Source organism: Dermacentor silvarum, chromosome 10, assembly GCF_013339745.2.
Source record: "Dermacentor silvarum isolate Dsil-2018 chromosome 10, BIME_Dsil_1.4, whole genome shotgun sequence".
NCBI lineage: Eukaryota > Metazoa > Arthropoda > Arachnida > Ixodida > Ixodidae > Dermacentor > Dermacentor silvarum.
The window spans coordinates 3,604,132-3,619,255 of record NC_051163.1 but is presented as its reverse complement, the minus strand read 5'-3'; the positions used below and the strand labels follow the sequence as shown (position 1 = coordinate 3,619,255).

The window sequence follows — 15,124 nt, the reverse complement described above, 5'->3', positions numbered from 1 at the left end:
GCTGCTGCTGACCTTTTGTTGGGATTTGGCAGTAAGGTTCCGCAGATGTCGGAGCTGGATGTTCCAGAGGGGCTCCACACGAGGTGGTCCATGACGGAGTATAACAGAGGACAGGAGGAAACTCGAAACATCAAGAGCCGTGGCCGTTGGCATCGCTGCGGTTTCAGCATAACGCGTCATATGGTCGACGCAGACTATAATCCAACGGTTGTCGTTTGTTGAGCGCGGGAATGGGCCGAGAAGGTCCACTCCAACCATTTCGAAAGGAGATGATGGTGGCGCTACAGGGTGAAGGAGTCCGACCGGAGCAGTATTAGGGCGCTTGAATTGCTGGCAATTGTTACAACTGGCCACATACTTTTCTATATCTCGTCGCATACTGGTCCAGTAGAATCGGCCCTGAATGCGGTGGCATGTTCTGGTGAAACCCAGGTGCCCTGCGGTCGTGTCGTCGTGCACGGAGCACGTGGGTTCTCAATTTTTTAGGGACCATTAAGAGGAGACGGGCACCATCAGCCGCATAATTCTTCTTGTAGAGCAGGCCATATTGGATGACAAAGCCATTGTGACCTGTTGGCTGAGCAGCTGAGGCGAAGAGGGCATCCAGGCTGCGGTCGTCACGCTGCTGTTGTCGGAAGGTGGCCAGGTCGGGGAAAAGAGTGTCGTCGATGGTGGCCAGAAACTCATCGAAATTGTCGGCGTCACATTCACTTGTTTGTAGAGGGAGCCTCGAAAGACAATCGGCGTCCGCATGATGTCGGCCACTCTTATAACAGACTGCAAAGTCAAATTCCTGTAAACGTAGCGCCCATCGAGCAAGGCGGCCAGACGGGTCGCGGAGACCAACCAACCAACATAGTGAATGGTGGTCAGTAACGACCGTGAAGCGGTGCCCGTAGAGATATGGCCGGAACTTCTGGACTGCAAAGACGACAGCGAGACACTCTTGCTCAGTCGCGGTGTAATTTTGTTCGGCCTTGCTCAATGAACGGCTGGCGTATGCAATGGCATGCTCGGCGTCACCAAAGCGCTGCACGAGGACGGCGCCGAGGCCGATTCCACTCGTGTCGGTGTGCAATTCTGTTGTGGCAGAGGGGTCAAAATGACGAAGTATGGGTCCGGAAGAGAGCAGGAACTTCAGTAGACGAAACGAGGAATCGCAGTCTGCTGTCCAGATGAAAGGGTTATCCTTGCGCAGCAATGAAGTCAGGGGGTAGGCAGTATCGGCAAAGTTGGGCACAAAGCGTCGAAAGTACGAGCAAAGACCCAAGAAGCTCCTCAGTTCGCGCTGTGACTGCGGTTGTTTAAAGCCGCTAACTGCAGCGACCTTCTGTGGGTCTGGTCACACCCCGTGCTTGTCCACTAGATGTCCAAGTACTAGCGCCTCTCGTTGGCCGAAGTGACATTTCTTTGAATATAGTGTAAGTGCAGCTTGTTCAAGGCACGTCAAAACAATGTCCAGTCGATCGTTGTGCTCTGCAAAAGCACGGCCAAAAATGACGACGTCATCAAGATAACACAAACAAATCTCCCATTTCAGGCCGCGCAGTACCGTGTCCATAAATCTTTCAAATGTTGCAGGTGCGTTGCACAAACCAAACGGCATAACGTTGAATTCAAACAAGCCGTCTGGGGTCACAAAAGCGGTTTTCTCTTTGTCAGCTGAATGCATGGGTATCTGCCAGTAGCCTGATCGGAGGTCCACAGATGAAAAGTAGGACGTGGAATGAAGGCAATCGACAACGTCATCGATGCGGGGAAGCGGATACACATCCTTTTTCGTCACAGAATTGAGACGCCGGTAGTCGACACAAAACCTCCAGGACCCATCTTTCTTTTTCACGAGGATGACCGGCGCAGCCCATGGGCTAGAGGATTCTTGGATGATGCCCTTGGCTAGCATGTCGTCGACCTGTTCAGCGATGATCTTGCGCTCTGACGCGGACACGCGGTAAGGCTTCTGCCTTATGGGATGCGCGGAACCCGTGTCGATCCGGTGGCGAGCCCGCGTAGCTGGAACGCGTACTTTGCTAGCGTTCTGCTCGAAATCAAATAATGACGCATATTTGCTAAGGACGCTGACCAGGGCTTGACGCTTCTCTGAAGACAGTGACTTGTTTATCATTTTTAGAAAAGGCAACGAGTCTTCAGGGACAACGGGGCCAGCCCCGTGCTCTCGGGATTCGTGTGACGTGTCATCAGTTAAAGCGCCTATGTGGAGGCTGGTATCAACTTCAAAAGAGGCAAGTCGCATACCCTTGGGTAGCACAACTGACTGGGAGGCTAAATTTGACACCCACAATGTAGTTGTTCCGCAGGCCACAGAGAGGACGCATCGAGGTACGAGCACACTTTTCTTCACAACCATCGAAGGCACAGGCTCAACAATTGCATCAAATGTATCGGCGTCGACACCGCAAGCAGCAACTCGAACTCTGGATAAGGAACGTGCCGGTAAGACAGCATCTTCAATGACGGCGAGAGTGCATGAACAGGCAGCAGGTTGGTCGGCAAGAGGAGAGAGGAAAAGCTCGCCAGTACCGCAGTCAACAGTGGCACCGCACTGTTGTAGGAAATCGAGGCCAAGAATTACGTTGTGAGTGGATTGAGCAAGAACTGCAAATTCGGCTTGATACACGTGATCAGAGAAATAAACGTTCGCGGTGCACACTCCAATAGGTCGGAGCAACTCTCCACTCACAGCACGAAATGCATTAGCGTTATCCCAGAGAAACATCACTTTACGGTCTAGTTGGGTTTTGAAATCCAGGCTGATAACGGAGACACTCGCTCCTGTGTCCACTAAGGCCAACGTAGCAACATTGTCCACTAAAACACGAATCTTGTTATGACACATAGTGACGGGCGGAGGCATAGGGGCGTGTAGCTGAAGATGACTGGCGACCTCACCTCCATTGGTCGCGCCGCCTAGTTTCCCGGCGGCGGTGACGTCAGACGTCGTTGCGGAGATGGAGACTTGCGCTGGCGTGAAGGCGGAGGCGTCAAGCTCCGCACAGAAGCTGGTGAGTCGCTGCGGTAATTCGCCTGGTGGTTTGTCCTGCCATCGGAGTCAGAAGGCCAGCGTGTCCCGTCACCATGGCGATTGCTGCGTCGATAAAAAGTGCGTGGTCGCTCATACGACGGTGGTGACGTGCGACGGCGATGTGGACAAAATCTGGCGACATGTCCGCGAATACCGCATTGGAAGCAGATGGGACGCTCACGGGACGCACTGAAATTGTCATTCGCTGGATAACTGGCACGGCCACCCCACTCTTGAGGAACTGCAGGTGCTCTGGGTGAGTAACCGCCGTGGAACTGATAACTTGGATGCGCGTTCATAGTAGGATTTGACGCTCTTGAACGAGGAGCGAAGTTGTAGGCATCTGTGGAGACGGCGGTGATGGACGTCTCACCGAAGTCGCAGTGAGCAAAGGGCTCTCGAACCCGCGCAGTCGAGAGGGAAGCCGCCTCACGTCGGTCAAGCTCCTCGCGCACCACTTGCCGAATAACTGACGCAAGGTCGGATGAAGCTGGGACCACGTCAACACTGGCGACGTTAGTTACGTTCGCCAGGCGGCCGAACTTCGGTGTGATACGCCGAGCTCTCAAGGCTTCAAACGTGCGGCAGTGCCGAATGACGTCACTGACGGGGTCGATACTGTCTTTTCCGAGGAGGAACTGGTACACGTCCTCGGCAATCCCTTTTAGAAGATGACCAACTTTGTCCTCTTCTGTCATCTGAGGGTCCAGGGCCTTGCACAATTTGAGCACTTCCTCGATGTACGTCGTGCATGTTTCGCCGGGAACTTGGGCTCGCTGCATTAGGGTTTGTTGTGCACGCTTCTTTTTAGCTGCCGGATCTCCGAAGCACTTCTCGATTTCATCTACGAACCGTTCCCACGTCGTCATGCTTTCTTCGTGGTTTTCAAACCACACTGACGCGGTTCCCTCGAGGAAGAAGGCAACGTTGTTAAGCTGGGCGGTGGCATTCCAGCCATTGAACCTACTTGCGCGTTGGTAAAAGCTGAGCCATCCGTCCACGTCTTCCCCGGCTTTTCCGGCGAAGGTTCGTGGTTCGATGTAGGGCTGCCATTGGGAGCTGGAAGAAGGCGGCGGGTTGTCACCGTCGGAAGCCATCTCTGGTGGTAGACCGGCAATTCGGCGACTTCGGCGAAGCTCCACGGATTGCGCTCCAGCGGGCGGTTCGTTGTCGTTGCTCGGGGACGCAGTTTTTTTTTTTTTTTTCATTTTTATTTATCCTAAAGGCCCATCGGGCATTACATAGGGGGGGGGGGGGGAGACATTTTTAGTACAATGAACAATAAAAGTTAGATGCACACAACAAAGAATATAGCGGTGCTAATAACACTTGCATAAACGCTCTTGCATAATAAAGTATACATAGAATTCGTCCAATAAGGTGGGAATATGCAAACGAAAAATGGAAATATTTACAGAAAGCAATACAGCAATTTCGACATGTAGATACTGAAGCGTGCGATGATTTATTTGATACATCATGACACAATAACTGAAAAACAGCGTAATGAAAGAAGACATGCCATTCGCACGTGTCAAAACTACCGAACATCTTTGTGGTTATGTCAATGGCTTTTGGTAAGCGATAAGAATTGATTTAGTGCTTCTGAAAATTTATCGGCATTTTCTTCTTCAGCTACTGATCTCGGCAACTGATTCCACTCCTGGATTGCCAAATGCAGAAAGGAAAAACGAAGTAGGTCGGTGCGGGCAAATGGTTGACGAACTTTAAAAGAGTGGTCCAAGCGTGGAAACATTGCAACTGGCGTTGTTATTATTGTGGCAGTGTAAGGTGTAGGGTTGTGATATATCTTATGAAAGAATATTAAACGAGACGCCTTCCGTCTTCTTTCTAGTGTTGCAAGGTCAAGGCTGTCTTTGATTTTAGATACACTTGAATAGGAAGAGTAATCCGACACGATGAACCTAGCAGCTTTGTTTTGTAATGATTCTAGCCTCTTCGTGAGGTATGCTTGATGAGGGTTCCAAATAACTGAGCAATACTCAAGTTTGGATCGAACTATTGATTTGTAGGCAAGAAGTCTTGTGTCCTTATTAGCTTGGCGCAGTGTGCGTCGTAGAAAGCCAAGAGTCCGATTTGATTTTCCAATTACCCAGTCAATATGTGTGTTCCAGGTCAGATTAAAAGTTAAATGAACACCTAAATACTTAAATGACTCAACTGGTTCAATTGCCTCATTATTGATTGTATAAGTGTGCGACACAAAGTTATTACAAGTAGTAAACCGCATTAGTTTTGTTTTCTTGGTATTAATATTCATCTGCCAATCACGGCACCACTCACTTAATTTCCGCAAGTCATTATCTAATTCTTCACAATTGCTATAGTCAGTAACAACATGGTAAATAACGCAATCGTCAGCAAATAGACGAATTTTTGAATACCAATGTGAATATCGTTGATAAAAATTAAGAACAACGTTGGCCCCAATACTGAGCCCTGGGGTACACCAGACGTGACAGGCTCGAAGTCTGACACAACGTTTTCAATCACTACCGCTTGGTGCCTATCACATAGATACTCTTGAACCCAGTCAATGACTTTATTTTCTATTTGAAGAAGACTCATTTTATATATCAGACGTTTATGGCCAACCCTGTCGAAGGCTTTTTCAAAGTCAATAAAGACTGCATCAGTTTGTATTAGTTCATGCAGGTTGGTGTGAATTTTAGTAGTTCGTTCGAAAAGTTGCGTCTCACAAGAGCGTCCCCGTTGAAAACCATGTTGGTTTGAAAATAGAATTTTGTTGTCGACCATATATTCCATAATTTGAGATGACAGAATATGTTCTAACAGCTTGCAAGTGACAGATGTCAAGGATATCGGACGATAATTTGTCATTTCATTCTTATCACCCGTTTTAAATATCGGCACCACGTGAGCAAGCTTCCATTCATCAGGGATTTGAGTCGTATCTAATGATTGTTGGAAAATAAGCGCAAGTGTAAGTGCCGAGTAATGCTTAGTAAGTTTTAGTAATTTTGTGCTAATACCATCGGGACCAGGACTCGAGTATGATGGCAAACGTTCTATAGCTTTTTCAACTCCATTCGATGTTATAGTTATACGAGGCATTGGAGAGGCATCACAATCAGGTGAACTATTATTGCTCATCCCTTCAATATTAAGGGGCTTTTCTTTCACAAAAACGCTGCAAAAATATGAATTAAAGGCATGCGACAAATCAGTTGCACTCAAGGGAGAACCATCCGATAAACATAGCTGAGGCAGTTCCTTCGAAGGCTCAGGGGATATCACCTTCCAAAATTTCTTTGGGTTGTTTTTCAGGAAGTTTGGCATGTCCGTATCAAAGAACTTGTCTTTGGCATCCTTAATTTTCTGCTTGCAAGTATTCGCCATGTTAAAGTATCCAATCGAATCGTTTTCTGCTTTGGTGCGGTTTGCTTTTGCGTACAGACGTTTTTTCTTATTCAGGCAGCGTTTGACATCTCTGGTAAACCACTGTTTTTCTTTACTCTCGGTGATCACCCTTTTTGGAACGTATATTTCCTGCAGCCTTTTCACATGATTTCGAAACAATGCCCAATTGTCATGAACTGAATGATCTTCATATGTCAACAAAAACTCTGAATAGAACTTCTCCATTTCGTTTTCTACCTTATCAAGATCAGCTTTAGAAAAGTCGTGTATTTCCTTAGTATGGGACTGTTGTTTATTGATTTTCGTTTTAATCAGACAGTGAATAACTCTGTGGTCACTTATCTGTTCCAGGACGTTTGCAGTAGCTTGATCGGGATGCGTAGTGATCAATAAATCAAGGATCACGTCACCACGTGTTGGCGTATAGATCAATTGCGTCATTTCAAAGAATGATAACATGTCAATGAAATCGGTGCACTCACGGTTTTTACCAGTATTACTTGGCTGTAGAGATAACCAATTGATCCCAGGGTAATTAAAATTTTAATTAAATTGGTGTGTTGAATTAAAATAAATTAAAAAGTGTTAAAAGTAATTAAATTGTTCTACCCAGCACCGTCCACCAAAACTGTTACGATGGGGTGTGTTTATTTAACAGATGAATTGATGAAAAGGGGCCGCGCCGACACCGAGCCGCTACCAAGACAAGTGCACTTCGTTCTCCTCTTCTTCAGTCCTTTTGGTAGCTTTAGCGTAACAATATATTTGCTACAAAGTATTAGAATGTACAAAACAGCTACGTTTCAAGCATTGTGCGCATCAAGAACAAATCTATCGGAACTGAACCCACCCGCGAGCGATTAGGCAGAAAATAATCAGATAGTGGCCGCACCGATCGAGGAACTTCGCTGAGTCAGAAACTGACAAGCCACTGCTTCAAAATATTTACTGAATAAAGAACAAAGAGCAAAACACACTAATCCTGACTGAATGCATAATCGGAAAGCTTGGATAGCTTGGAATACATATTTAGCCCCGCTTTTAGAACAAGCACCATATACGCTGCTTGCGCCGTTTAGACCTGCAGATTAATCAGCTCCGAAGGCGCTTTTGCATGTTCTCTGAAGCTGTGATCAAAGCTTCGTGTCGTCCACCTAGTCACCGTCTACGATATCTCCGAAAACAGAGGTTTTCCGAGCCGTGCCGGCGTCGTACACTTCCATTGTAAACAAGGGGCAACGGAGGCAGTCGAGGCAAGCAATGGAAGCGTCACCACGTGATCAAACATGTCAGCGCCCACGGGATCGCCGCGAAAAGGGTCAATACACCCGATAAAACTACTATGCTTACTCCGTATAGCTCTCTACTAATTTGCTATCGCAATTGATGCTTCACCTGTCAGGCAAAACTGTGTCTTTTTTTAAAGCATGGTGGCTTCTAACAAATCGGCGCCCGAAGATGTTAAGGAAACACTTTATTTTTTGCATGTCAGATCTACCCTCGATTATACCTCCATGATTTGGGACCCATATCAGGACTATTTGATACAAGTAATAGAAAAAGTTCAAATCAGGCTGCACTATTCGTCTCCAATAATTACGACCCTCTCGAAAGTGTCACTGAAAAAAAAAGCATTGCTGTGCTGGGAAATGTTAATCAACAGAAGAAAAAAAAACTTAGACTGCAATTCTTCCACCGTATCTTCTATAACCAAACAGGCATTGATAGCCGCAACTACGTGTGGAGTTGGAGCCAACTTATGACTCAACTCGATTCTACCACTCAAAGACGATATGTGCGAATGCACTTGTGATACAAACTGTTTTGCCAAATCCTTGTTTCCACAAACTGCGACATACTGGAATTTGTTTCCGGAAGAATGTGTTTCAGTGTCTGATATTCACAATGTTTATTCCCACTTGTGTCTGTGACAATGCATTACTGACCTAATTTTGTTTTAATTTTCTGTTATGCTTAAAAATGCTAACTTATTGTATGTTCCACCTTCATACCTTGCTTTATGTATTTATTGCTTATTTCTGTGAACAATTTAGCACAGATTTTTCTAATTGTCCTACCTCTGATAATGCCTTTGAGTCGACGCAGGCATTCTGTAAATAAATAAAATGAAATACGGGAGATCAGTTCGCTTCTGCTGGGGTCCCAAGCCAAGTTGGAATACCACGTAATGAAGCAGCAGATAGATGCGCATCCATGGCAGTGTACAAAGGCATAACGAACACAACACTTCCATACGAAGATAATATTCGAGCAATTTGGAATGCCTTGATGTCAAAATGGCAACACGAATGGGACTCTTGATCAAACAACAAGCTTCTTACTAAACTCGTGTTTGGTGAGTGGAAGTCATGTAATCACCAGGAACAGTTTACAGTCAACGACCGATTTTCTGGACGCCCGATTTTTCGGACATGCCCGATAATTCGGACATCTTCGTGGCACCGCCATGTAGCCCATAGAGTCAATGTATAAAAACGCTTGAAAGTTGGGACGCAAAAAGTTTCGCCGTCCGATTTTCCAGACTTTTTGCCGTGACTGCAGGGCGAAATGACATTAAATGCAGCCACCACCACCACCATTTCGATTATCTCACCTCCTCTAACCAGCGCTCTCGCACGTAGATCCGCTGGCAGCCGTAGCCACCACTGCGGCAACTGTAGGCCTAGCTACTTCCAACATTCGCTACCAAGATTTTTTTCTGTTCGGTGCCTTCTGCTCAGTGTTTTTCATTGAAACAATTCACCGCTGTTTGCAATGGCGCCGGCTCCGCCTTTCTAATCCTCGCCATTGTCTTCGAAGCTCGGAAAGCACAGTGCATTGCATAATGTCGGTTACCGAAAGTCAGTTTTGCCTTAATACAGCAATGTTACGCAGTGTAGCATACCAAAAGTGGGAAAGGGTAATTGTCACGGGACACGGTAGGTATTCTTCCTTAATCATACACGCGTGCGCCCTGTCGTCTCCTATCACAGCAATTTCGGACGTGTCTGTGGCGATTTGAGCCCTTGGTTGCAATAAAAGGCGTGCATTAGTTTTTTTCGACTGCCCGATTTTTCGGACGTTTTCGCGGCCCCTAGGGAGTCCGAAAAATCTGACGACTGTAGTGAAGTAGTCTTATGCAGACTTCGGATTGGGCACACAAGCCTCACACACAAGTTTTTACTTGGAAAAGAAGCCCCGCCAACATGCAAGAAGTGCCAAGAACCACCAACGCTGATGCCCATTTTAGTGACATGTACACACATTGAAACACATGGACGAAAACTTCTGCACAATTTAAATAAATTGCACATACTTTGCACCCTGCTTTAGTTTTAGGAGATGATCCACTAGTGCGTTTACTTTACGTGCTTAAATTTCTAGACGCCATTTTTTACACAAGCTATAGAGCAACACTGCTTTTGTTGTTTTTAAATTTGATTTATAACACCTTGTGTTTGGCGCAGGATAGCCTTAGGCACTTTTGCGCCACTAAATCCAACTTAACTGCTCTGACCATTATCCAATGAACTTGATGAGTTCTAATTTTTAACTAATTTTAACTAATTTTTCTATGCGCTTCTCTGACTTCAAAATAGGCCCAACCCATGTCACCTTGCACTGCCTCATTTGTGGTTTTACCGTGGGCTCCCAAAGCCAACCGGCCTAGAATATTTGGTTAACTTCCAACCCCGACAGGATATCCGATTTTAAGCAATGAAGGCTAGCGCTCGCACCATTACCCCTTTCTATATTCCACGTACCGCCTCATACTTATTCTGGGCCCACAATGGTCTATGTTTAACCCGCCCTGGTTGCTTAGTGGCTATGGTGTTGGGCTGCTAAGTACGAGGTCGCGGGATCGAATCCCAGCCACAGCGGCCGCATTTCGATGGGTGTGAAATGCGAAGACACCCTGTGTACTTAGATTTAGGTGCACATTAAAGAACCCCAGGTGGTTCAAGATTCCGGAGTCCCCCACTACGGCGTGCCTCATAATGAAATCATGGTTTTGGCACGTAAAACCCCATAATTTAATTTTTTTTTGATAAGTGCATGCTCTGCTCAGCAGTCACTATATACTTGCAAACTGTTTTGTTGTTCTTTTATTGGCCCTTGTATGTAGCCAAGCTTATATGAGGGTGTGTTTTTGATGCCACTGTTTGTTGTCTTGCAGGCAGCTTTTTGAGCACCTTCATGACGACCTGCAGGCCATGGACAATCAAGGCAACCGTGTTCTTCCAGAAGTGAGTGTTTTAACATTCAGGAAGTGCTTATTGGCAAATAAAATTGGGTGAGGTCACATGATATAATCTACTTTGTCAGGACTAGTTTTTGGGAACTTGGTTGACAGACCCCGTTATTTGTTAATGCTGTTGTCGATATTCCTAGAAGCAGCCATGTCGTCATACAGTTTGTGCACATTCCATTTCTTGCACCTTGGTACCCCGAAACTGTTGCTGCTGCAATGATTGTTGCGACATCTGTCGTGGAATCTTCAGGACCAAATATCTATTTCACCCCATAGTGGCCAAGCTCTGCTCATCTTCGCATGTCTGCTTATGTGTGGCAGCGAATGTCTACTGGTGAAGTGCAAAAACAAGCGATTTCAAAATGGTGTCACTATTGTGCAGTGGTGCTTTATGTTAGTAGCGACCCCATGGCTTTGTTTCAGTGCCCAGGTTAGTGCAGCCATTCTCTGGCCAAATTCTTTTGCAGCACCATCATTTACATGACTACATAAGGGCCTCAGTTCATGTGGCATTTGTGGCAGAGAAGTCAGATTTGGTCCCTGGAAGAGGCATGTAAGCAGCTGAGCTGATAATGGGGACACTGAACACAGATGTGTATGAGCTTTTATGTCCTCACACAAGTGTGGCATTGCAGCTGTGTGCTGCTGAGCCTGGGTGCGACCGCAATGGGAACCCTTTGTTCAGCCTGCGCAGCCAGAGCTGGCAGCTAGCCCCTGGCGACATCCCAACCAGAGTGCCTCCGCTAACTGCATTCACGAGAAACAGGTGAGTCATTGTCCTGGACTGATGATGCTGAGCCGATGGTAAAATATTGCCATTCAGCTGTGAACCCTTTTTGCTGTGGAAATAGGTTATGGTTATGCCTGTACACATTGCACTCTTGAAGTGGACAGACCATGCGTGCCTGTTGCCTTGAGTACTGCAGTGACATGAAAATAATGGGTGGGAGTTGCCACTATGGTCAGGTTCACTTGACCATGTGATAGTGCAAAGCATGTTGCACACGTTTGTTTTGTTTAGATTTGTGACCTCTGCACACTGATGTGCATTCAGTATGCCCATAAAGTTCAGGACGTGTCAATGTTTCTGTTGTCACAGCTGATAGAACTTTCTTTGGTGCAAGTTGGTTAATCACGTTGCGGCAACAGCACAAGAAGCAAGGTCAGAATAGTAGGAGAAAACAAAGCAAGGTGACAGACTGAGGAGGCAAGGTAGACAAGAGAGAATGGCTTTAATGACATCGAAGAGGCCAGCCCTGCTATTCATAGGACTTGGTGCTTTGAATGAGACGAGTTAATGGAATTCTAAAGAAAGTCGTGGCTGCAGCATGCTTACAAGAACAAATGCAAAAATAAAAGGATAGAAATAGGAATAAATACATACACGCACGGAAGAACTCACATATTCACACACATGAACACAAACACGAGTGCGAAAACTAAGATCTAAAATACAAAAAAGGGCAAAATAACAAATATACACAAACACAGAAGAAAACATGCACACACATTTAACGCAGACGCGAGTAGAACTATTACGAGTCAGTTCACAAGCAGCGGTGCCTACTTTGTCGTACTTATTTTTAATGTACATATTGGGCTCTGTTGCCTTCACTGTCATAGGAATTTTTTAGTAGCGACGTATCACGACAAAGCTCAAAGCTGTGTTGTGGGAAAGCAAGTCGAGCGCTGACAGCACAGCTTATGCGCGATTGTGTCACAGCAGGCTTTCTACAGCTGGCGCGTGCAGTGAGCGAAGAGTTCTAAGCCGTACAGAGACACGAATTCATGCCAAGCTCCCTTGCAACGGCACCAGTGTATCAGTCATAATTTTATATTAGCATTCAGGTTGACATTAAGGTGGCGGTCCCACTCCGGCGGCACGCGCTCGGCATTTTAGTCATTATTTGCGGACGCACTGTGCTTCCTGCGCTCATTGGACAAATGTGAACTTTATTTCGTTGGAAAGCTTACTTTGTGCGCTTTCCAATGATACCTAGTATTATTACCTAGCCTGAAGCGTCACCTAACGGCAGTCAAAACAGTGGGAGCAAAAAACGGCGTTTTTGCTGTACTAGTCTCCGCTGTACTGCCATTCCGACTAAACTGTTCAACATAACAAAATGAAATTTGCTGTGTCTTTAAATGAAATGTCATACAAGGTTTCTATGAAGAGAAATTGCGTGTAAAGCAATTAGAAATTTATATAGGCGCCAATAAAAATGGGCAAAACTACAAAAGTTTATGAATGAATATCTTTTTTCCTTTTAAATTCAGGACAACAATATTTAGTGGTTTTCTAGGCTACAGTGTACTTATCATATATGCAAAGTTGTTTTGTGTTCTAATGAACAGTTTGTGAGGTATTATTACTTACATTTGGCAATTTATGACTATACTTGGTCACGCATTACCGGCGACGGGACAAAACTATTCCAGCTGAAACTCTGAAATTTTCAATAATCAAGCAGCAAGCCCTTATCTCAATTTCTATGAAGAGAAAATTGGCTTATGTTAATTAGGGAATCTACAGGGGAGTAGTGAATTTAGCTAATTTATCTGCTTACCAGGTCCGTGCAAATTGACATTCTTTTTCACGTAAACGCTAATTCACAACAATTGTTGCACATTACTATAACCATACAGTGTCATGTAATTACTAGCACTCACGAGTTTTACTAAACAGTGCTTGAAACAGAAGATTTTAAATAATAAATCTCACAGGCGATTTTCGGTGGTGGTGCCATCTGTGCAAAAAAATATCAAGCTGTTTCATGCCAGTTCCAACGTTTGTCAAATGTGGCGCCACTAAACATTACAAAGCGGGCAAAACGCGGAGGGAATTCTTTCTCCAGGTTTGAGTGTTTGGCTCAGTCTAGTCACGGGGCCTCCCCCACTTCCTTCAAGCACACGTGTCTGCAACCACGCCTTCAATGTAGTCGTACACGAGTTCACTAACTTGTGGCTGCGGGGAGAAAAATAAATAAAGAAAGAAAGAAAGCGCCGTGCACGGTAGATCATGAGTGCATGCCAAATCGCTAGCAGGTTAGGCCATTGTGCCAAGGAGAATTGCAAATTGCCCTCGCCCCCTCTATTTTGCAGGTTCGTAGGACGATATCGGGAAACTTGCTTTCCCCACGTGGCGAGGTGCGACGTGTGTGGAAGGGTACTGTGTTTGACTATTGTACGCGACGCCGGTGGAACGATAGGATTAGCAGCAAACCATGAGCGAGCCTATACAGACTGCAGCGAAAAGTGCTGATGGGTGCGGGACCTGCTGCATTCCAAGCCGCGTGCTACTAAACAAATGTCATGTGTTCCGACGCCCAGTGAAGTTTTGAAACATGTGATTTCCAGTAGGTGCTTTTCTCGTTGAAAGATATATCGTATTTATCCGCCTAATCATCGCACTCGCATAGTGGTCCCACCCCCACTTACTTTTTTGAGTGATCATCGTACCCTTGAAAATCGCTGTAGTGACTGCAGTTTGCTTGTTGTGGTGCATGGCAGCCGACCGAGCAGAGTTTTCCGCCATTGCATGCACAACAGTTTGCACAACAGAATACAATATCACATGCGCTCGAAAGTCTCCGAATTCAGCAGACAAAAGTTGAGAGAGAGAGAGAGAGAGATAAATGAAAGCATGGACAGCGCGAAAAAGGCAGACAACACCTGCACAATTTACACCATATAGATTGATGACTATTATAAGAAGTACTTCTCGCAAAAAATGTGTTTATGCAGTCCCTGCTTGTGTAGATCATGTGATCTTATGCCATAGGCTAATCTGAGGACTTGGTATTGAACGCCTGTGTCACGAAAATGGCTGTCGGCGAAACATGCACAACTTCTGAGGGCTGAGCGCAAGGCTGTGCGCGAGTGCTTGCGATGGCCATCGTAATCATAACGCTGGCGCAATGAGCGCTAGCAGCGGTGAGCGCGTGTGAATTTCCTAAAGCAAACGTTCTGTGCAACCGCTTCATTTACCATTCCACTGTACTGCGGCTCTGGAACTCGAATGACGTGATCTCCAAAACTATTCGCGCGGAATTTAGCGGGTGCGCTACCGAACCCGTGACCGCGCCGTAATTTCTACCCCAATAAATCAGCCTAGCCACTTGTACTATGCTGTCTATTTGATAGGGGTCCTGGAATAATAACTTTCGTCACCAAATCGAATACAGTCAAAGAAAAGTCTAATCGAATAATGACTATGCGATTCGAAAACCGAATTGAACAGTACATCATTTGATTCGACCAAAGTAATGAATATTCGCACACCCCTACTAGTATTTCCTTTCCGGAAAACTTATCTCCACTGTGCACCTGCAACTTACAAATTTATAGCTGCTTTTATATAGACACAACGGGAAATCTTGTGCGGGACTGAAAGTACAAGCATGCATCGAGTTATGCACCAGAACTAC

At 45.8% G+C, this 15,124-nt stretch overlaps 1 protein-coding gene across 3 annotated transcripts in view; it reads left to right on the top strand.

Annotated features, from left to right (window-relative positions):
* The first annotated feature begins 11,363 nt into the window (after positions 1-11,363).
* The window catches only part of LOC119431233 (gamma-tubulin complex component 6), a 314,121-nt gene continuing 310,360 nt past the window's right edge, over positions 11,364-15,124 (top strand). For 2 of the 3 annotated variants that reach the window (XM_037698710.2, XM_049657249.1), the window contains exon 1: positions 11,364-11,463. The gene's annotated coding sequence lies outside the window, so the exon portion shown is untranslated. The remainder of the gene's footprint in view (positions 11,464-15,124) is intronic. The other variant, XM_037698709.2, reaches the window with a different exon arrangement.